The sequence below is a fragment of the Lemur catta genome, chromosome 13 (assembly GCF_020740605.2).
Source record: "Lemur catta isolate mLemCat1 chromosome 13, mLemCat1.pri, whole genome shotgun sequence".
NCBI lineage: Eukaryota > Metazoa > Chordata > Mammalia > Primates > Lemuridae > Lemur > Lemur catta.
The window spans coordinates 78,667,072-78,690,614 of NC_059140.1; the positions used below are offsets into that span (position 1 = coordinate 78,667,072).

At 44.7% G+C, this 23,543-nt stretch overlaps 1 protein-coding gene across 2 annotated transcripts in view; it reads left to right on the plus strand.

Annotated features, from left to right (window-relative positions):
* ATP8A2 (ATPase phospholipid transporting 8A2) overlaps positions 1-23,543 on the plus strand; it is a 466,915-nt gene that overhangs the window by 428,797 nt on the left and 14,575 nt on the right. The gene's annotated exons all lie outside the window — the stretch shown is intronic.

Sequence of the window (23,543 nt, forward strand, 5' to 3'; positions counted from 1 at the left end):
CAGCGACATCCTCTTGGGGCGGGAGAGTCCAGGTGTAGCTGTGTTGCCAAAGAGGATTTCAAAGCCAGGCCTCTGGACTCAGGCCCAGTTATCATCCCCAAGGGTGCGTATGCACTGTGACAGTCTGCGTGTCGAATAATGATGTTAGCTATTCACGTGAGTCTTGTTAAAGTCCACTTCAGCATGGGGGGTGTTTTCAATGAATTATTATTTTCTACTGGGGTTGAGGAAGACGTGGGAACTGCTGGAACAATTGGTGCCACCCGTGCCCCGTGTTTCTCGGCGTCAGCCTGCTCCTGCCGTGGGCAGCACGGGGACTGGGGGGGAGTTCTGTCTCATCACAGATGTTCAAACGTTGTCAACGTGCACTCTGTTAAACCCGTACATGCACTACCAAAGGAAGTTTCCTTGGGCCTGAGGACAGTTTGCAATGTACGGGAAAGCCATTGCTATATTCTTTTTTTTTTTTTTTTGTGAGACAGAGTCTCACCCTGTTACCTGGCCTAGAATGCCGTGGAGTCAGCCTAGCTCACAGCAACCTCAAACTCCTGGGCTTAAGCAATCCTTCTGCCTCAGCCTCCCGAGTAGCTGGGACTACAGGCATGCACCACCATGCCCGGCTAATTTTTTCTATATATATTTTTAGTTGTCCAGATAATTTCTTTCTATTTTTAGTAGAGACGGGGTCTCGCTCTTGCTCAGGTTGGTCTCGAACTCCTGACCTCAAGCGATCCTCCGGCCTTGGTCTCCCAGAGTGCTAGGATTACAGGTGTGAGCTACCTTGCCTGGCCCATTGCTATATTCTTAGGGATATAAATGTCTAGAAAATTCTGAGTACAACTCTCCTATCAATGCTTAGCACGAAATCTGTAACTAAATGCTGATGAAACAAAGATGCAGAAGTTGAATGCTTTGGAGATTCCCACTTTGTGTTTCATATTGTTTATTTGTACCATCTTTTAAAGTTAGGAAGACAAGGCAATTTTTTTTTAAAGAAAGAGAATCCAAGCATTTTGATAGGCTTTCGAAGTATAATGTCAAATAGATATTGTAAGAAAGGGATTGAAGTTGTGGTTTTGTGCTTATTGATGAGTTATTGTTTTAGTAAGTGAGTTTATTAAGCATTCATTGTACAGCAGCCATGCTAGTCACTGCAGAAAAATCATCAGTCAACAAGACAAAAATCACTGTCTTCAGTAAGCTTAAAGCTGTGACTTCGTGGGGGCAGGAGGCCGGGTTCACATTAGGTCTACGGGTAACCGCTGTACGAGGCAGTGCGTGGCGGCAGCGTGCGCGGGGCTGCTCTGTCAGACAGCGTGGGCACAGGGCTTAGCACCTACTGGTTTCTCAAGGACCTATGACATTCTCTGAGACTTGAAAAAAACATATTCATAGGCTCCAAAAATTGGGGAGTGAGGAACCTCTGCAAATTCAAATTAATAAATGTTTGAAATTCTATAAAATGTGTATCAGTCTTACTAACTGGCAAGCTTCCTAAGCCCAATAAGTTTTATCATATTTAGAAACAACTTACAAGCTCTCCTATATCCCAAGAATTCTCAAATATAGACACAGTGTTTGCTGAGCGAGCTGAAGTAATCTCTCAGTAAAATGAGAATTTCAGAGCAAAATTCTAAAATTCCTTCCAAACATCTTACAGGACAAATTACACGTACCGTGGTATGAGAATGCACTCTAACTTGTTTGTTCTAATGTGGGACAGGGCCTCGCTCTGGCCTGTGAGCTTCTGAAAACAGCCCTGAACGTGGGTTGGTAAGGACATTCAGAAGAGACAGTGGCCCGGGAGGCCATCTGGCTTGAATGATCAGGAAGGGCTTCATGTTGGGGACAGACGGACAGCAGGGCTCTGAGGATGTGACGGACTTGGATGGACGGAACTAACGAGAGTGTGTTTTGGGCAAAGAGAGTGGCATTGCCACGGGCATGGGTCAGACGGTGTGCAGGGAGTACCCACTCTGCTTGGAGACCACTTGCATTCCGTGCGATCTGGAGAATTCTGGCCTATCACCTCGCTGTGTGACCTCGTGCAGGATGTTTCAGATAACGAGCCTCTTCCTCTGCCGTAGAAGGTGGCTGATACTTCTGGGAGGGATTAGAGCTTATGAAATAGTGTGGACGACGCAGCATCCTGCCGGACGCGCGGAGGGAGTGTAAAGGTCAGCTGCTGGGCTGCGGCTTGGCTGGAGAGTCGTGGTGTTGACAGAAGTCCTGGGCTGTCAGCCTTGAAAGACAGCATGAGCCAGTCATTGCTTTTTGTTGATAAAAAGAATATAATTTAAAAAATTCACTTGTGTTAAAATTTCACTTTTAAATATTCAAATAAATATAAAAAAATAGTTAGAGTTTAAATGTGCTTTCCTACCTTCTACATTTAAAAATCCGTTTTCTGGTCCCTTTGTCAATTTCACTGTAGTTTCCTGTAGTCCCAGTGTCTTGGGTCACTTTGGGATTCCCAGCCAGAAGACAGTGTGGGGGCTCTGCGCTACTAATCCTCCTCAGTAACACCCCTCCCCCTTGTTTTCTCCCTCCTAATTGCTTCCATATTTCCTGGGTGGTCCATCTGCAAACTAGATAATGGTGGCTGCTGCTCTCTGCAGAGAGACCACGCTGTCCTGCTGTCCTGCCCTGGCCTCCTGAGAGCTGCTCACAATTGTCCTCTTATCACCTTTGTTTGCTTCCTTCACACCTGCTTAGATTCCTGTGTACTCTGCTGTCCAGGAGGGGTGGAGGGTAGAGTTCTTCCTTCTAAAGATTGTATAGACCCCCTGCTTGAGCCCTCCTGAGTGTTTTTGTCTCTTCCTACACCTTCCCATTCCTTCTTCCTCACCCCTGTCCAATTTCTCAGTTTACTCGTGCATCTCTCTAACTGTCACCCTGGCACGTAGCAGAAGCTCTGTAAGTATTTGTGGACCAACTGGCCGAAAACACCTAAGTCCAGTAAGGTGGCAGTGAGGCAGGAAGGTGGCCCTGCAGCGTCCCATGGGCGGGCACACTGGTGCTGTTGTGTCGGCTCCTGCTGAAAGTGGCCACAGAGAGATGCTGACAGTCACCACTGTCATGGAGCCTCTAGGGAGAGGGCTGTTCATCTCACTGCTTAAGAATAGAGCTAACATGGGATCATGCTGGAGAGACCCACGCAAAGACACGGAGGCTGGGAGCGGGTGCTCCCAACAGCCCTCAGCCCTTCTGCCTCCCTGTGCCACCCAAGCCTCGGCTCCCCGGCCCTCAGCATCCCTGACCACAGGGGCACAACTCTGCAGCACTCCTTAGGGCCCCTCGAAGGACATTTGCCAAGTCATAAAACCTAGGTCCAAGTTACTGCCAGATATTCCAGCACTGTTTCTTAGGAATATAATCATAGAAAAAGAGAACAAAAACTCTTCATGTGTTATTCTTAAAAATCCCTGTTGTGCCAAATTTACAATTATAATTTTGAAATGGTGGCTATAGAGATTATAAGTTTCCCTCTGTTTCTCTTATTCATTCCATAAAATACTTTACCCTCTCATGTTATTGAACGTGTCTAGCCCCAAACACGACTGTGTTAAACGTTAAGTTTTCATTGACGTGCTTCTGCACTTTTGCGTTGGTAAACCTTGTCTGCCAAAATTAACCTGTGGAATTGATGCCTAAATAAGCCTGATTTCATGACTGAGGTCAGACAAGATGATAACAAGGAAAGGTGAGATCAGAGAAGTAGATATCTGGAAAGTAGAGTGACATAAGAAAAGGCTTTAGGTAACTAATAGAAATGCTTGTCTTCATTTTAGTTTGCCCTTGTTCAAGGAGTGTTTTTCTCGACACGTTGTTTGTGCACCTTGTGGACATCAGACGCTTGCTAATGTTTGGATTGGTCGGAACACCTTTCACCGCTGTCCTGCTGTTCCGTGTGCGGGGTAGTCTACTGCGCATGTGGTTAGCACGTGTCTAAAAACTGAGGTGCTAAATGGAAGAAAATTCCTTTTTTCCCCATGTTTTGATAATATTTTCCCCTCTTTATTCCTAAAGTGTAAGTCATACAGCTTTTTTTTTTTTTTTACTAGTGGAAGAAAATCTACCCATGTCCACTTACCTTTACAGATAAAATACAAACAAATGCCTAAAATGTCATGTGCGATGACAGACATTTTTCCCCTTAATTTCTTGTTTCTCCCTCAGTGCCAGGTGAGCAGGTGTCCTGTAATGTTTTAGGTATTATGGCGAGGAAGGAAAAAAGTGAGTATATTTGTTGAAAACATCGAGTTTTCAAGTTCTGTGTAGTCTGAATGCACAACAAGGAGCCCCTTGTGACTGTCTCTCTGTTCATCACAGGTGGTGGGAGCGGGATGGGGCGGGCCTGGGGCGGATTCTCTCCCGTTTCAAGGTCAGGCGGTCCTGGCTGCTGCCTCTGCCTTCGCCGGGAGGGCGGTGGATTCTCTTTCACTTGCGTGCCCTCCCCAGTGTGGCTCAAGCTGAACCTCTGGTGCGAGCCGCCGTGTGACTGGTGGGCGACGGCCTGGCCTCCCTTCGGTGCTGTGTCCTCGCGAACACTGATGCGTGGCCCTGTGACCCGGGGCTGAGGCCCGCGCACACGGAGTAATCGAGACGGCCCGTCGGCCGCGGGAATGCGGGAGGGAAACCTGAGTCGCTCTGCCAGGCTGCAGCCGGGTGCCGTCGGGCTTCCGTCTCGTCAGGGCTGATTCCGAATGGTCAGGCCCTGGTCCAGACCTCAGACGGGGATGGGGAGCCTCATGGAGTGCCATCTGCTGAAAACCAGGGATGGAGCCTGAAACGCAGCAGCACGGCTTCGAGCAAACCAGACCGTCCCTCCACTGCAGGCAGCACTCTCCTCCTGCGCCTTCTAAAGCCAATTACACTAAAGAAGCAAAAATACAAAAACTCCCCAACCCATTGTGAGTGAGCACTCGATTCAGAAACACCCCTTATGCTTTGATCTTTAGACAGAAATCCTTTGATCTTTAAAGTAATGTTTTAAAAGCTCTTTGGTATCATCACACCTCTGAGTCAAAACCGGTGCCGCCTCGGGGTGGGCGAGACTTTACCCGAGAGCAGACTGCGAGCTGCATGCTGTCCTCCTCCGGTGTGGACTTCACGATATTTCAGAGAAAATGTTTTCTTCTCGCAGTATCCTGTTGGCCTTTCGTGTCTCTCTCGTCGCTCCGCTTTCCTCCCACCTCTCCCACACTTTTCTCCTAAAATATCTATTAGGTTTTTATTAGCCAAAAGGATAGGAAATTATGGCATCATCTCAGCAAACCTCTCCAGGCCAGGTGGCACATGTCTGCTTCCAACACCTGGTGAAGGTTTATTGTATTCCAGCGGCGGTTTTTCCACGGCTGTGGCATGTAGCAGAGGAACGAGCACACACTGTGAAGACAGGCGGCCCTGCCCTGGCCCCAGCTTGGCTGTGTGACCTCAGCTAGGTTATTGACTTCTCTGAACTGTAGTGTTCTCATGCATCTGCTTTGAGGTTGAAATGAATAATACATATTAAATGTATAGCATATGTAGATGTTCAGAAAGCGTAACATCCACCTCATCCCCTAACTTAAAAGCTGAATAACAATTACATTTTACTGGCCGTTTTTAACATCTAATGTTTTAACTTGGAGAAGATGTGAACACAGCAGGCTGCCTGGTTTGTGTCATCAGGGTATGCCCCCTGGTCTAGGGTGGGTGAAAAGCTGAAATCCAGCTGAACCCCAGGCTCATCAGAGTGGTGTGGGCTGGACAGGGGTGAGTTTGGGATCCAGGGTGTCGGGGGTCTAGTGAGTTCAAAATCCTGGTGGTTTCCCAGGTCAGCCTTTGGAGTACCGCTTCGAGGAGCTCCCCTTTGCAAAGAAGAGGGTGTACCCAGCCCAGGCTGTCCCCTCCTCTCTGGGCTCTCCTGCTGGCCTGCCACTGGGTGTCCGTCTGAAATGCAGTCTGTCCACACGGGCGGCTCCTCCTTAGAACCAGCCTTTCCTGCAGAGTCTGCCCATCAGGACGAATTGTTCCCACACCGCAGATTCCCCGTCTGTCTTCGCATCCCTGGGTGCCGGGTCTCACCGTCTTCCCAGTGTCCTGTCCCCAAGGCCAGCCACTTCTGTCCTACCCGGTCATTCTCCTGGTGCCCTACGGTGGTGTCTGTCCCTCTTCACTCCCCCTTCCCTGCAGCTGACACGGCCTCATCATGCCATCTTCCCTCACAGCCTCTGATGGTCGCCCACCCTGCTGAGCCCAGCGTAGCCCAGGGCCACACAACATGTCCCTGGGAGCCTCAGCCTCCACCCCTCTCCCCCCTCAAACTATGCTCTTCTATGTCCGATGCTGCCTCGGCCCTTCTCGGCTGACTGGTTTTATACAGCGGTGTTGGCGCTGTGTCCTGGGCACTGGGCCGAGCCCAGGGGACAGTGGGACAGCCCTTGTCCTGGAGGAACTTGCTGCCCTGGGGACACTGTCCACCTCCAGATACTTTCTGATGTCACTGACCTCCCCGCTGTGATGTCAGCCTGAGCTTCCCTGAACATATTCATTTTTAAAGCTTTTTTTTTTTCCATTACTAAAATATTCAAGCATATATAGTAGTAGAGAGATTGGCACAGCGAACTCTTAGCTAGGTCCCCATTGCCCAGATCTAACAGTCACCAGGATTTTGCCACAGTTGCTTCCTCTAGCTCCTTTCTGCTCTGATTCTGTCTTTGCTAAATCATATAAAGCAAATCCTAGACATCACAACAGTTGCCCATACTTCAGGGTGCCTCTCCCAATGTTCCATTAGACGTTATAACGTCTATTATGATACATGGTTTGCCTGTTTGTTTATTAAATATAAATATCGTAGCTCCAGTGCCCATGATCACATCTCACAAATTAACAGCTCCTTGATACTAATTGAATGCCCAGTCCATAAACAGACTTTCCGGATTGCCTTGACCCTGCCTTTTTAGGGTTGGTTGGTTTGTATTCTGATCTAGGCAAGGTCTGCACATAACATTTGGTTTCTTTTTTTCTCAAGTCTCTCCTAATCTGGAGCAGTTCCCCCTTCCTTGGTTTTAATGCCATGGCATTAACAGACACTATGCCCCACTTTATTTTTATCCTAAACTGATCACTGCGTGCTGCAAATGAAAGTTTCCCCATGTGCAGAAGAGGGAACTAAGCCTCAGAGAGGTGGCCTCGCCTCTGCCCAGTGTCACCCAGTTAAAGAGAGAGGCAAACCCACATCTTCTAACTCCACCAAGCCAAGACGTTGAGAGTCACCCACATGCTTCCCTTTGCAGTTTTGTCTTTATCAGAGTGTCTGGAAAGCCACCGAGCCCCGCAGAGACCAGGAGGGACGCCCACCGACCAGTGGGGTGTGGTGAAAGGGGTCAAGGCCTGCCCGTTTGATAAAGCCCCCTGCAGAATTCCAAGGAAGCTGGAGAATAGTGGTTGCATGTTGTTGCCTTTTAGATCCCTGCATGTTGGAAGAACGTGAACCAGGCAGAAAAATCCCACCTTCCCCCTATGGAATGCAGAAGCCAAACCATCTGACACGTTCAGGGAAAATGAAGGCAAAGGAGTGCGTGACAGTTGTTCACTGTTTGGATTCAGTTCAGAAAAGGGAAGCCTTGTTGAGGAAGACGATGATTCCATCATGGAGCCTACTGTGTTCTACGAAAGAAATTCATTAGAGGCTTTAATCTCGGGTAGGGAAGAACTGTGGGCAAGACCTAAAGCCAGCAAACAGTTTAGTTTGGGACAACAGGACAAGTTCTTGGGAGTACAATTGGAGAGTCAACAACACCCCCAGCCAAGGCCGGCTGACAAACACTGGACAGGTGAGGAAAGGCATTAGGGGAACAAAGGGCGTGAATGCTGCAGGAAATGACAGGAGCTGACCGGATTATCCAGGTGGGGTTTCTGGGGGCTGTTTGCATCCTGGGCAGAAGGGGAGGAGGAGGAAAATAAAGTCCTCAGGGAGTAAAGCACCTCGTTAGCATTTAGTAAATGCCGAAGCTGCCTGTGTCAACTAAAAATAAGTGATTCTCTGTTATTTTAAGGCTGTTAAATCCCAAGAGCATTTTCTTGTTGTTACAGACTGATGTTTAACAATTTTTTTAAAAATTTTATAAGTACTGGTTGTCGTTTATGATGAAGCAAGAGAAAGACTTCTGTTCCCCTTCGCAGTGGTGCCTTCGCTGTGTCAGGAATCTGGTCGGGGCTGAGCTGAGCCCACTGCTGCAGTAGACAGGGCCCATCTGTAGGAACTGCCTGGAGAGAGAGTGGGGGAGGGAGGGTCAGCCGGTTCCTCGCGGTGTGGGGAGGTGAGCATGGAGGGAGGACCAGTGTCAGTCCCCGGTTTGCCGGGCACAGCCTCAGATTGTATTTCCAGAGTGCGTTCATTTTTTAAATCATGACAGTTTAGTTTCATGTCAACTTTCCCTGTTTGCCAACAGGACTTTTTTTCAAGAATCATTTTTACTAATGACTGTAATGTCAGTACCAAGCTTAACGAGTGCTGATGGCTTGTTGCATCCCTTTTAAAGTAGTAATGAAATACTAACAGTTGAAATACTTTTTTACATTTTTTTTGGTTTTGTTTGGTTTTTTTGGAAGGATGGTTTTATTTAACCCACTTGAGCAACAGTAGAAACATTTGAAGGCAGATTTGCAAAAAACAACAAAAAATTTTTTCTTTTGTTGTATAGGTCATATAGTTTGAATAGTGATATTACACATTCCAGGCAGGGATTAGTTCTTCAAGAGGTTCTTGGAAGAGCTTCGCTAATCGCTTTTCTACTTCATTATCAGTGGGTTGTTTGCTTTTCCCTTTGACCCCTTTTCTTCCCTGCCTCCAACTGCGACAGATCTCTGAGAGTAAAACATTCCAGACAGCTGAAAAGAGGTGACCAGGTATAGCCATTCCAAAGTGAACTACAATTTAGATGTTACCCGGAATAACTAGATTCTACTGTTCGCTTCTCAACCAACGCGCCTCTCCCTAAATCCTTAGAGAGGCTCAGGAAAGAAGTGTAGACTGTCTGGCATCTGGGAGTGCAGGGGTGAAGTGATTTTGTAGTGCATTTGAAAGAATTACTGAATTCCCTGCATGCATTGGATTGTCAGAGGAAAAAAGGAACTTCGGGAGAAATGCTGGACGTTTTCCATTCACATTTGATGGCTGCTTTTGCACACAACACAGAGCACGTGTGCCCAGGTCCCAGGCGTAGGCTTTGTTGCAAGGTGCAGTAGCTCTGTCTGCAGAGCTGGTGCTTGGAAAACCAGTCCAGGCCCAGTTTGGTCACGAGTGAATGATATCATTGACCTTGTAATTGAGAAGACCTTGGAGAATATGTCCATTTGTGGCATTGCTACTGTAGGTAGCAATAGATTTACTGGACTTTTGGAGAAATTTCTCTATTAATAGGAGCAGGAAAAAACTCTTCTTGGGTCTCACAAAAACCTAGCCTGGGTCTCATGCTACTGTACCTACGAGTACATCTTTCTGTAGACCAGGACACAGGAATGACTATTTTTCATAGAGCCTGGGCTGTTAGCTATTCAGTGAGTCCCAGTTAAGTCTTCCCTTTCTAATAGGGCAGTGATAATATGATTATTCAGTGTTTATTCTCTTTCTCTGGCAATTAGGATTGGCTCAAGGCCCCTTAGGTGGTGGTAATTGGGAATTCACAGTTACTAATGAGTAAACATGTTGGCTTCATAGCAAATAGAACCAGTGATTGGCCTAATGCGGAGTGAGTCATTTAGAAGTGAGTCATTTATTCATCCATGCAGCGGACGTTTTGCTGCAAACTGAGGAAGTGCCAGGCCAGCTCCCACTGTGTTAGAGCTCGCCTGCTGGCGGGCTGAGGACACTGAACAGGAGCATAAGCGGTCACTGTTAGGAGGAAAATGACGCTGAGTGTGTGACTGGGCTGGGCGGTCAGGGAAGCCACCTCAGATGACACCATAAGGGAAGAAAAAAGTAAGGTCTTTTCCTCACCAGTTGCAAGGCTCACATCTGACACTTCTGTGACAAGGAACAGATTAATAAGAAGCATAACAAACTTATCAAAGTTTTATATGACATGGGAGCCTTCAGAATTGAAGACCCGAAGATCCAGGGAAAACTGTGTTTTATGCTTTGGTCCAATGAAGAATGGACAGTAGTACAGAAACGTGATTGGACAAAAGGGGGTACATCCTAATGGTAACTGATCAACCATGGGGTGCTCAGCAAGGCCTGTCTGTGTGGCACTTCCTCCTGCTGAGGGTGGGGCAGGACGCCTCTGGAAGGAGAGTCTTGTGACCTACTTTCAGGCAAGGTGGGTCAGTGAATTCCTTTATGACCACGCTTCACACTGAAAGGAGGGGTAGGTCAGAGTGACCTCCTTGCTTCTGAGGCCCTTCCAGTCCCTTTCAGTTCAGAGTGCTCTGGGGTAGTGTTTTCTGACCCCTGACAACAACTTAAACTGAGTCCTAAATAAGACCGGCAGCCAACCCAGGGAAGATCTGGGGAAGGAGCTTTCCAGCCAGCAGCAAGAGGTGGGAAGGCCCAAGGGGGAGCATGCTTGGTGTGACCAGCGCCTAGAAAGTGAGAACGTACTGGACAAAGTCACCTAAGAGGGAGCGGTGGCCAGATCATGCAGGCCTTTGTGAGCAAAGATAGAGCATCTGGACTTCAGCCACCAGGAAACATTTCCTTGGGAGGGGTTTAAGCAAAGGACATGCATGACCCAATTTTTTAGAATTTTTGATTACCATACCATTTTAAAGCCATGGAATCCCATTCTCAAATAAAAAGATTAAATAAAATCTCAAGTTGGATGTGGTGACATGGGTCTGTAGTCCCCGCTACTCAGGAGGCCGAGACAGGAGGACTGCTTGAGCCCAGGAGTTTGAGGTCACAGTGAGCTATGATCATGCCATTGTACTTCAGCACTTCAGTCTGGGCAACATAGCAAGACCCCATCTCTAAAAAAAAAAAAAAAAAAGATTGAGTAAAATCTCAGTACTATGTACAAAACATATAAACAATATTAGTATGAATTTATTGTACATGTTCAAATTAAGACATTTATTTGTTTTAAAATCAATTAGTGGTACAATGAGGTGATTTTTCAAAATGATAAAAATTTGAAGTTAGTGTTAGGGAAGACAGTCTTCTATCATCTGTCTCAGTTGCCTGTTTTCTTTTGGGTTATATTGAGAAAAGCCTCGATGTGTAAAGATTTGTTGCCAATTTTAAATGTTTTCACAGTTTACCTTGTAACCTCAGACTATTTCTCATTTTTGTTCTTGACTATATCTAGTATAACTGTTACTTAAATTATGAAATTCTTATCATAAATGTACAAGTCATATAAAGAAGCAACCTACAGTTTGTGTAAACACTAAAACTCTCTGAAATAGCATCATGTGATAATTGTTCTCTTGTTTTACGACTGACTTGTGCAGACAGGAACATAGGTCAGGTAATGTACTGGAGCAAAATAGGCTAATAGCCAGTATTATTTTATATGAATGGATTCATAAGAATGCTTATTGGAAAAATAGCTATATATAAATTACAACCTTTCTAATCAGTGACCTATTTGTAAGGTCAAAAATAAGTACCTTTAATCTGAGACCCTTACAGAAGCAAGTTAACTTGAAGACATTTATGGTTTTCAATACATTAAGATTTTATGTGTATTATATGAAACATTTATGTCCTTATTTTAGTTAAATAATTTTTAGAAAATATTCACTGTGTGCAAAATGCAATTTAAAAAGTAGTGGTTGAAAGAACCACTGTTGTAGGTTGTAACCCTAACAGCATGTATTAGCTTTATATTTCAATTTAGTCTCAAAATCCAGATGCATACATTTCTCAAAAAATTTGAAGTCTTTGGTCAGAATAAACATGTTAGAGTAAAACACATTTAATTATTTTAATATTATTTATACAATTAGTTTAAGAACACAAATAATTTATAATCTTGGTATTTAAATGAAAAGGTATAATTTAAACAAGATTTTGCTTGTGCTCATTGAATTTACTGATACATATAACTTTTTCATCCTAGTGGAATCAAAATTTTTAAATTCACCCATATATTTCTTTTTGTCAGTTCATCAGAAATAGTCAAAGATCTTAGATAGAAGAAACTTTAGATATCCAAGGTATTTCTGGAAGACGGTTGTTTTGTTTATTAAAGCATTGATCTGTCACCCAGACCTTGTGTCCTCCTTGCTATGTCCCACCTATTCAGAAAGCATTTGCTTTTTAAGAAACGACCAAGGACAGGAACTTGCTGAAAACACTTTTGTCATGTGGAACTTTGGGCTCGTTGTCTAAGCTATCATCTTTTCAACATCCTCACAAATCTACTGAAAACTGAAGAATTGTCCAGGTTGTCACAGACCGGAGACAAAGCCCTTTTGCACGTCCCCAATTCATGCGCAGTGCCTTTCACGTGCTGCGGAAGATGACAGAAGCTCAGAAGCAAAGAGCCGGCAGGGCTGGGCTGCGTGCAAGCCTGTTGCCATGTGGCCGGACAAATTGGCCGTAGTCTGTGACCAGACATTTGAAGATATTATGTGTACATTTGAGACACGATGACATTTCAAAATAAAATCCAAATGAGCTTTTTATTTGATAACCCAGAGTCATGGCGCAGCCACACATTTCTGCTACCTCTTGGCCTCTGCTTCTTCGACCCATAAACCATGGGTCGTGATCCAGCCAGCCGAAGATAACATTTCTGCTGTGCTGCGAGGTTTTTACTTTACTTTCTTTAGTATTTGGAAATGACAATTCACTTGTGTCCTCCAAAACCATTGATTTGTATCCGTGCTGCTTTGCAAGGAATGTCTGCCGACGAAGTGCAGAGTCTGATTCCAGATATGTCAATTTCTTGAGGATCTTCGGGGAATTGTTCCATTAGGCCAGCAGACATCCTCGTCTATGTGCTTTAGATCCTGGTTCCTGCTGCTCCATATGGGGCAACTTTTTCTTCTTCTTTTTTAGGTAATATTCTCAAAGGACATAACCACATCATTCCATCAAGTTTACTTCATAGTTTGTGTCACTGCTTTATTCTTTGCATTTGTTTCTTTCTTGAGCATAGCAGTTTATACCACGTGTAGGTTTCATGTTTTCTGACTTTTGTTCTTTTATAGCTCTGTTGGAGCAGGTCCAGTTTATGACATCATTAGCAATGTATCGGCTCCAGGATGCACCTTCTGTGGGTCCATTTGAATTTTCTGTGCTACTTTCATGTTAGCGTCAGCAGAAAATATTTTCACATTTCTAACAACTATATATTCAGCCGCGTTTCTCATTTATTTCTACTGTTAACAAGAACCACAAAAGACAATGAAGTAACAACAGCAGAAGAAAAACCTGAAAATGGAGTTAGTGGTGAAATTTATAATTTTTTTCGTAAAACATTGTTCACCCAGCTGAGAACACCATAGGACATAATGCTCCCTTAATTATTTTTTCTTCTATAAACCATTATCCATTTGCATCCTAATCCTTACACAATGTTTGCACAAAACACCTGCTGGGCAAGTAGCACTATGACTTTTAGACAATGCATGTGACTGGGCATATCCTGTTGTCAAGAATTGTGTACTACTGGTAGATGATTCCCTTACAGAACCTTGGTGAGTTTTCTTCCTCATCTTCAGGGGTCAGCTTGGATAAAAGTAGAGCTTCTGAGAATTTTCCACATATAGTTCCTCTCTTTCAGTTGTTAGCTTAAAGATGTCAGTGTTGTCATTCTTTACCGTGATGCCAGTGCAGGCAAGAGCAGTTTGCCAGAGATGGAACTGGGCAGTGAGAAATGAAAGTAAGGTAAGGAGGGCAGGTGAGCAGATGGAGAGTGGAAACGCAATGTGCAAGTGTTTTAATAGAGTGACGGAGAGACTTCCCAGAGAACCCAGGGCAAATTAGATCTCTTACCAGGTAGGGAAGCAGGGGGAGAGGACTCTGGCTGCAAAGAATGAGTCAGTAGATGTAAAGAGTTATCTGGAACGATGAAAAGCTTAGTATGATGGGGCTGAGACTTCATAAATGCGGGAAGAGGTGAGGCTGGATAAGTAGGTAAATCAGATGACCTGTGATGAAGTTGGGGCTTTATTCTGTAAGCCACAAGGAGCCATCAAAACCCTCACTTACGCCCTCTGGGAGGCCGAGGCGGGTGGATCGCTTGAGGTCAGGAGTTCGAGACCAGCCTGAGCAAGAGCGAGACCCCGTCTCTACTAAAAATAGAAAGAAATTATCTGGCCAACTAAAATATATATAGAAAAAAAATTAGCCAGGCATGGTGGCGCATGCCTGTAGTCCCAGCTACTTGGGAGGCTGAGGCAGTAGGATCGCTTCAGCCCAGGAGTTTGAGGTTGCTGTGAGCTAGGCTGACACCACGGCACTCACTCTAGCCCGGGCAACAAAGTGAGACTCTGTCTCAAAAAAAAAAAAAAAAAACCCTCACTTACAAGAACTAGCTATGGAGTGAGACCTTGCAAGCAGAGACTACTAAAATGGGCGCCTTGGCCTCTGCTTCAAGGTCTCTGCAGCTTGACCATGCCAAAGCGAAGCTGTATGTCACCAGGATTCCTCTCCCATGCAGGCTGTGTTAGGGTATGCATATTTCATCTGGGAGTGTCTGAAAGTCACCCCCTCCTCCACTCTAGAGCAATATACATAATAGAAAGCTTTCCTTATGGTGGCCTCATACCCTTTGGGGAGAAAAGAAAAATTTTAGGTTAACTACTGCCTTACACATAAGCAGCAAACAACCAAATGTGCAAATTTAGAATGAGGCCTCCTTGGGCTAACCCTAAAGTACTCTCCAGCCCTAGAGAGTTTATGGCACTGCAAATGCAGGGAATGTGATTTATCATACAAGACCAAAAGGGTAGCTGTTTATTTAGTAGAAATAATGTATACTGGTTATAAGAATGGAAAAGAGAAAAGATTACTATTAGGAATTACATTCACCCAAAGTGCACATTAAAACATGATCACTGGGTGATCTCAGGTCAGAAAGCCAAGAATAAATAGCTGAGTTCCATCTTTCTTCCACACCATGTCCTTTCAATTCACTCTCCTCTCCCTGCTCTCTTGCCTGAGCATATACTCTGGGTTCCTTAAAGTTTACCTTTAGGCCAGTGGCTTTTAATTATTTTGAAACAAGAACTTTGTGTCAGTAGAGGATGCTTTCAGTTGCAAATAACAGAAACCCCAATTCAAACTGACCTTCAGGATGGGAGAAGTGCTTGGCTTGGTGGGAGGGTGGTCATGGTTGATTTGTCCCCAGCCAGAACATTATCAAAGACCCACCGGTCTCCTTCTGTCCTTTCCTTTTGCCCCCAATGCTTTATATTATACTGAGTCTGTCCCCCGGCCCCTGGCATGGTCACAGGGAAGCTGCCTGAAGTGATGGGGACTGGGAACATCCTTGTTCACCAGTGGAGAGGGGCATTTGCCCTGACAACCAGTTAACAGAAGTTCCTGTTTTCCTAGATAGGACCATCTTGAGCCAATTTCCTATAGGAAATGCCATGGCGGATTGGTCTAGACTGAGATTACCAAAGCTCGTCCATTAGGAAAGTGGGGTGGGGGTGTCACCCTGACTGAGTGCTCTTGGATGGGAAAGGGAAGAAGTGAACATTGGGGAGAACAGTCACATGTCTACTCCAGGCCTCCAGGAATCTGAAAAGCTGTGCACTATCTCCCTGTGTGTTAATTTTGCGTTAGATTTTGGGGGGATTCACTAACCCATTGAGGACCGTCATTCTTTATTTTTAGCTTTCTTTAGCTATAATTGATCAATAAAAATTTTGTATATTTAAGTTGTACAATGTGATGTTTTAATATATACTTATTAATACATTTTGAAATGATTACCACAATCAAGCTAATAAATGCATCTACAATTCACAAAAAGGTAAAAGCTAAGGAACCTTCTTGTCTGTGTGGTGAGAATACTTAGGATCTCTTTCAGCAAACTCGAAGTGTACAATACGTTGTTATTAGCTGCAGTCACCATGCTGTGCATTTGATCTCCAGCACTGCCCATTCATCTTAAAATGTCTGTTAAAAAAAATTAAAAAAAAAAAAAAAAGATCTCCAGAACTTACTCATCTTATAACTGAAAGTTTGTACCCTTTGGCCAACTTCTCCCCGTTTCTCCTACACCTTGACCCCTGGTAACCACCCTTCTACTCTCTGTTTCTGAGTTCAGCCTTTTATAGACTTCACATACGTCAGATCAGGCAATATTTGTCTTTCTGTGCCTGGCTTATTTCACTTAACGTAATGTCCTTCAGGTTCTTCCACCTTGTCAGAAATGGCAGGATTTCCCCCTTTTATGGCTAACTAGTATTTCGTTGTGTATGGACCACCTTTTCTTAATCCATCAGTGGACACTCAGGTGGATTCCGTGTCCTGACTGCTGTGAACAGTGCTGCAGTGCACAGGGCAGGGCAGATGTCTCCTCGACATGCTGACGTCATCTACTTTGGGTACAGACCCAGTACTGGGATTGCTTCATCATACGGCAGTTCTATTTTTAATTTTTTGAGGCCCCTCCGTACGACTTTCCATAATGGCTGCACCATTTTACGTCCCCACCAATAGTGTATAAGTGTCATTCTTTATCTTAGAAAAGTAGCACTGCTCCCCAGAGGCAGAGAGGCACCTTATCCTAGATTTCAGCATCCTCCTACATGGTTCATCCATTCAGGAAGCACAGTGATCAGACACTAGAAATACATTGTGGTTTTAAGTTCTTATTTTCTTATAACTTTTATGGGTGATCTAGAGGAAGGCCAAGTAATAGCATATGAATAATTAATTTTAAACGTTCAGCTCATTCTTTAAAAAGTGTATAACCCAAGGGTTCTTTTTCCCCCATGGTTTCCCCCTCCTGTGCCTTGTAGGCTAGTACCTTTTACCACGTCTTTCACGACACCGCCCTTTCCTCCGCTACCACGATCTTTCCACAGACCACAAGGTGCCGAGAGTAAGGTGATGCCGCCGGGCCCGCTGGGACAGGCTCAGGTTGTGGGCCCAGGTGACCCTCTTCAATACAACTCTCCTCCCAGCTGGAAAATGTGAACAAGCAACGATGCACACAGGCATCTTATTTTGGAATTTTGAAAGGAATGGTTTGCCGGAAATACTGGGTAGGCTTAGCAGCTGTTCTACCTGGAGCAAGGCAAGGGCCCCGACCTCTGAAGAGCCCTTTAGCGTTGTCTATCCGTGTGCTGATCAGGTTGAAGTAACCCCTGCATTAAAAGCAACGAGGAAAGACACTGGCAAAGCCAGAGTGCCGCTGCCTCACTCCCCGTCGCCACCTCGAAGCCTCTTTTGTAATCACGAGGCCCAGAAAGAATTGCAGATGTCGCCAAGACCACCCGTAACCACCAGCCACGTGGGGCCGGGGTCCTGTGTCTTAGCCCACTGCAGCCCGGACTGCAGGCACGGTGCTTGATCCGGACAGCCTCGCCACGGCGCCAGGTAACTGAATGCTAGTTTCCCTTTCCGGGTGCCTTAAATCTCAGTAGTAACACGACTAAAAAGAAAACAAGGCAGCTGCGGCTTGAGTCCTGCTTGTTCCACTTAGAACTTTTCCCCGGGTGTGACCTCCTGGAACAGCCGCTGCACACTTGCTCTCTCCGCGTTGCTGACTTGAAAACCCACTGTTCACTTTCCCCTTCGGCTAAATACCGTGGGTGATGCAGACTTTTTTTAAGAGTAGTTTTCAGATATTTAGCCCCACTGCTTAGCCACAAGAAACAAAGTCATAAGTATCCTTACGGGATTACTAAAATGACATTTTAGCTCCAATTACAAAGCCACTCAGCCAACTAATGGAGACCTGTCACAGGTTGGCTCTGAGAAGGGCCCAGCTGAAACCCTCGCGTGTCCAGCTCTGCCTGCGTGTGGGAGCGGGTGGCAGCTTCAGCTGGTGGTGGTCGCGCCTAGTCCTGCAGCATTGCAGGGTTCAGGTGGCTCCTTTGCTGTGAGTGTGAGGACGCCGGGTTCCTGCTCCTGTGCGGGGGCCGGTGAAAGGCCTTGACTCTCGGGATGGGGGTGGCAGCTTTCTTACTCCTCCAGCTCAGCCTCCAACCTGCAGTACCGTGATTGTGACGTGGGAAGATCCGGGTCCCCTGCTGCATCTCGGTCAGATCACATTCACTGCAAAAGGGAGGGGAGCTCGGCGCACACAAATTACTTTTTCTATGGCTTTTTCTGCGTCCACCTAGGACTTAATTGCCAACACCACCTCCCTCTGCGGGGAATGAGGTGGGTGAAGGATGATAGGAAAATACTGCCAAACATTTGCTAGAGTGCTCAGGATCACATATGCCTTCAACCCTCCATGACAGCTTATTTACCCACACCCCACCTTATTCCAGAAAGGACTTTAAGCTGCTCAAGAGCTTGAATAAAGAGTTACAGTTTTAAAAGCAATTTCTCAAAGTCCTCTGGCTCTTTCCATGGGCTGGGCTGAACGTTGAGTGATTCACCCATAGTCTGAAGTCCGATAAACAAATACCCTGAGCTAAGATCTACAAAATGTCCTATGTGCAATTCTGATGGAGAGAATGTGTTGTATTCTCCACCGATTGGGCAGTGTGTGTTCCCAGGGAACAGCATGAAGCAGCCACCTGCATCCACTTTATTCTTTTCCTCCTTGTGCGTTTTGCACGGGCCGTCAGCCTGTTCGTGAACTCTGGCAGGACACAGAGGTCAGGCTGTGCCAAGCACCTTGAACCCTCATTATCTTTAATTAGTGTTTAGGAGGTTAATCGGTGGTGAAGCTCATCTTTCTTTAATTACTTCAACAATTCAATCAGGGGGTCCTTGCAGCCAGCTTTGAATTATTCTGTTTGTTTGGATGCTTATTTGAATTTGTTAAGTTGGGTGTTTACGCCCAGACCCTGTCTGCATTGAAGGAGGTGCTAGGAAAAGAGGAGAGACAGTATGGGGAAAGTTATTATTATTATTTTTGCAATTCACTTGCAGCCTAATGAGCCTATAAAGTTTGCTATTTTAAAAGAGCATACATAACAGTCATGAGAGAGATGTCAATGGTTTCAAACTTGATCCAAATCTTACTCTCCAATAAGCAAATTTGTTTTCTTTTTAATATAAGCACAAGTTCACATTCAAAGAATCTAACTGATCGGAAAATACCATTAAGTTCTCACCCCATGTCTTTACCTTTGCATATTAGGTGCCTGTCAAGTCATGTTTAATTTTCAGTGTGTTACCTGATAAAGCTACCGACCTTGAGAAATTATATTCCAGCCCGGAAGCCGTCCTTGTTCAAAACCGCTTCTTAATGCTTTGCTGACATTTCCCTTTGCTTCTTTCTAGCACCTAGTGCTGTTTCTCTCCTGCATTTATTACCTCTGACCATCAAACACCTTAAAGATTACCTGTCTTTGCCTTTTAATAGGTGTCTTTTCCATTCTCCCTTTCTTTCCTCCTTCATTACTTCTGTACACTTGTCCTTTAAATGAGCCATTGTTCTCAGACATCATGGAAGGGTGACCTGTGGCTAAAATTATGGTTTCCACTGAACAGGAAAGTATAGCAACTCCCAGTGCATTATGGTCTGAGAAGTTTCCACTCTTCTTTGGCAAAGTCAGGATGTAGACATGGTCGTCCTGTGGCCCTGGAAGTTCTCCTTTTTAAGAAGAAACTTCCTTAGAAGGCCCCGGAAGGTCAGCAGGCCAACTCCCCCCTTCCTGTTCTAGGAAGGAGTGGAGTCGGGATGGCTCCAAGGATGTGCTGGCCGGAGTCTGTGGCAGGAGGAAGACAAAGGGCCCCGTGGCCTTGCGTTTCCCTCTTGGTCTTTGCTTTTATACTTGAGCCCAGGCTGCATTGACTCCTTCATGTCTTCATTTCTTCAGTCCCTCAACAAGTAGTTCATGACTATCTGCTAGGTACCAGGCATTGTTTTCAGTGGCTCCCCTCACAGAACTTACATTCTAGTGGGGAACACAAACAATAAATACAAACTAGTGAAAAGTATGATATAGAAAATCAAACCTGGGCATGGGTATAGAGGGTGATAAAGAGAGGAGGGTTTTTTCGTTTTGTTTTTTGGGACAGAGTCTTGCTCTGTCACCCAGGCTGAAGTGCAGTGGCCCAATCATAGCTCCCTGCACCCTGAAATTCCTGGGCTCAAGTGATCCTCCTGCCTCAGCCTCGCAAGTAGCTGGGACTATAGGCATGCACCACCACACCTGGCTAATTTTTTATTTTTTGTAGAGATGGGGTTGCACTGTGTTGCCCAGGCTGGTCTTGAACTCCTGGTCTCAAGCAATCCTCCTGCCTCAGCCTCCCAAAGTGCTGGGATTATAGGTGTGAGCCACCGTGCCTAGCCAAGGGGAGGTTTTATAGTGAGCTGGTCGGAGTGAGCTGAGGAAGAGAGCTGTGTCTATGGGAAGAACGTCCCAGGCAGAGAAAAAGCAAGTGTGAAGACCCTGAGGTGGGAAAACATTTAGGGTGTTCCAGTAACTGCAGGGAAGGCCATGTGGCTGGAGCAGAGTGAGGGAGGGGCAGCATAGCAGGAAATTGTGTTCAAGAGGAAGCCAGGGTCTTTGCATTTGCTGTATGATTTTGAGCAGATAAATGATATGGTCCTATTTGTGGATGGAGAATTTTAACAGCTTTCTGCTTATAAAGTGGCATCTTTGTGATTAGGGCAGTGCTTCACCACTGTGGTGTTTTGTTTTGTCCTTTCCCCAAGCTCCCCTATTTGTAAATGCGCAGAGTCTGAACTATTCCTCACGTGGTCGGTGACAGCCGGGCCTTTTCAGCCCACCACACGGCACTTCGCCTGGGGCCTCTGCGGGTCAGCCAGGTGCCCTGCTAATTCATCTGTTCCTAGCAGCCCTGTGACTCAACCTGACCTTCTCATAGGCTCACCGACAGGACCGCGGAGCTGGCCCTCTTTGAGAGGAGCCCCACTACCTCATTGCACGTCCTGGAATGAGGTAATGGTTTCCATATGTGGTGAGCCTGTCATTCTAATTCTCTTTTGCCTGCTCAGCTAATGAGGTCAGAACAGCTCTGCCTGGGGTGGACAGCCTCCCCGGGGGTCGTGTGCCTGCAGGAGACACGGGGGGAGTCACCCACCCCCTTTAAAGCTTGGTGATATAGCCTTTCGTAGTAGTGCTTAGGAAGGGATATCTGATAAAAGACATTCTCACTGGTGTCAGGTGATATCTCATTGTGGTTTGGATTTGCATTTTTTTGATGATTCGTGTCACTGAGCATTTTTTTCATATGTTTATTGGCCATTAGTCTGTCTTCTTTTGAAAAGTGTCTGTTCATGTCTTTTGCCCAGTTTTTAATGGGGTTGTTTGATTTTTTTCTTGCTGATTTTCCTGAGTTCTGTGTAGATTCTGGTTCTCAGCCATTTATCAGATGTGTAGCATGTGAATATTTTCTCCCATCATGTTGGCTGTTTGCTCTCGTGATAGTTTCCTTGGCTGTGCAGAAGCTTTTTAATTTGATCAGTTCCCATTTATTTATTTTTGTTATTGCTGTGATTGCCTTTGGGATCTTCATCATAAATTCTTTGCCTAGGCTGATGTCTAGAAGAGTTTTTCCAGCGTTTTCTTCTAGAATTCTTATAGTTTCATGCTTTAGGTTTAAGTCTGCTATCCACTGTGAGTTGATTTTTGTGAGAGGTGAGAGGTGTGGATCCTGTTTCAGTCTTCTACATGTGGCTATCCAATTTTCCCAGCACCATTTATTCAATAAGGATTCTTTTCCCCAGTGTATGTTTTTGTCTCCTTTGTAAAACATTAGATGGCTATATGAGGATGGTTTTATATCTGGGTTCTCAGTTCTGTTCCATTGGTCTATGTCTCTGTTCTTGTGCCAGTACCATGCTGTTTTAGTTACTATAGTCTTGTATCATAGCTTGAAGTCTGGTAAATTGATGCCTCTCCATTTGTTCTTTTTGTTTAAGATTTCTTTTGCTACACGGGGTCTTCTCTGGTTCCATATGAAGCATAACATTATTTTTTCTAGATCTGCCAAAAATGATGTTGGTATTTTAATAGGGACTGCATTAAATCTGTAGATCACTTTGGGTAGTATAGATATTTTAACAATGTTGATTCTGCCTACCAATGAACATGGTATGGTTTTCCACCTGTTTATGTCCTCTGCTGTTTCCTTCCTCAGTGTTTCATAGTTCTCCCTGTAGAGGTCTTTCACCTCCTTAGTTAAGTATAGTCCTAGGTATTTTATTTCCTTTGTTGCTATTGCAAAGGGCATGGAGTCTTTGATTTGGTTCTCAGTTTAACTGTTGATGGTGTATAGGAATGCTACTGATTTCTGTACATTCATTTTGTAACCTGAGACTTTGCTGTATTTGTTTATCAATTCCATTTATCTCATGGTACAATCTTTGGGGTTTTCTAGATATAAGATCATATCATCAGCAAAGAGTGATAGTTTGAAATCTTCTGGCCCCATTTGGATGCCCTTAATTTCCTTCTCTTATCTGATTGCTCTGGTTAGGACTTCCAGCACTATGTTGAATAGAAGTGATGATAGAGGACAACCTTGTCTGGTTTCAGTTCTAAGTGGGAATGCTTCCAATTTTTCCCCTTTGAGTATGATGTTGGCTGTGGGTTTGTCATATATGGCTTTTATCATTCTTAGGTAAGTCCCATCTCTGCCTATTTTGTTAAATATTCTTATCATTAAAGGGTGCTGAATTTTGTTGAATGCTTTTTCTGAATCTATTGAGAGGATCATGTGGTCTTTGTTTTTACTTCTATTTATGTGGTGAATTACATTTATTAGATTTGCATATGCTGAACCATCCCTGCATCTCTAGGGTGAAGCCCACTTGGTCATGATAGATTATTTTTTTGACAAGCATCTAAATTCGATTTGCGAGGATTTTGTTGATAATTTTTGCATAAGGGATATTGGTCTGTAATTTTCTTTTTTGTTGTGTCCTTTCCTGGTTTGGGTATCAGAGTGATGTTAGCTTCATAAAACATTTTGGGGAGGATTCCTTCCTTTTTGATGTTATGGAATAATTTCCACATAGGTACCAGTTCTTCTCTGTAGGTTTGGTAAAATTCAGGTGTGAAACCTTCTGGTCCAGGAATTTTTTTAGGAAGGTTTTTTTAATTGCTGCTTCAATTTCTGTACTTAATATTGGTCTGTTCAGGAATTCCTTTGCTTCCTGATTGACCCTAGGGTGGCTATGTGTTTCTTAGAATTTGTCCATTTCCTCCACATTTTCCAGTTTATGTGCATAGAAGTTTTTATAGTATTCATAGATGATATTATGTATATTTACATGGTATAAGTTGTGATTTCTCCCTTTTCATTTCTGATGGAGCTTATTAGAGTCCTTTCTTTTCTGCTTCTTGTTAATTTAGCAAGAGGCATGTCAATTTGGTTTATTTTTTCAAAGAACCAACTTTTTGTTTTATTAATCTTATGTATAATTTTTTTATATTATCAATTTCATTTAGTTCTTCTCTGATCTTGGTTATTTCTTTTCTTCTTCTGG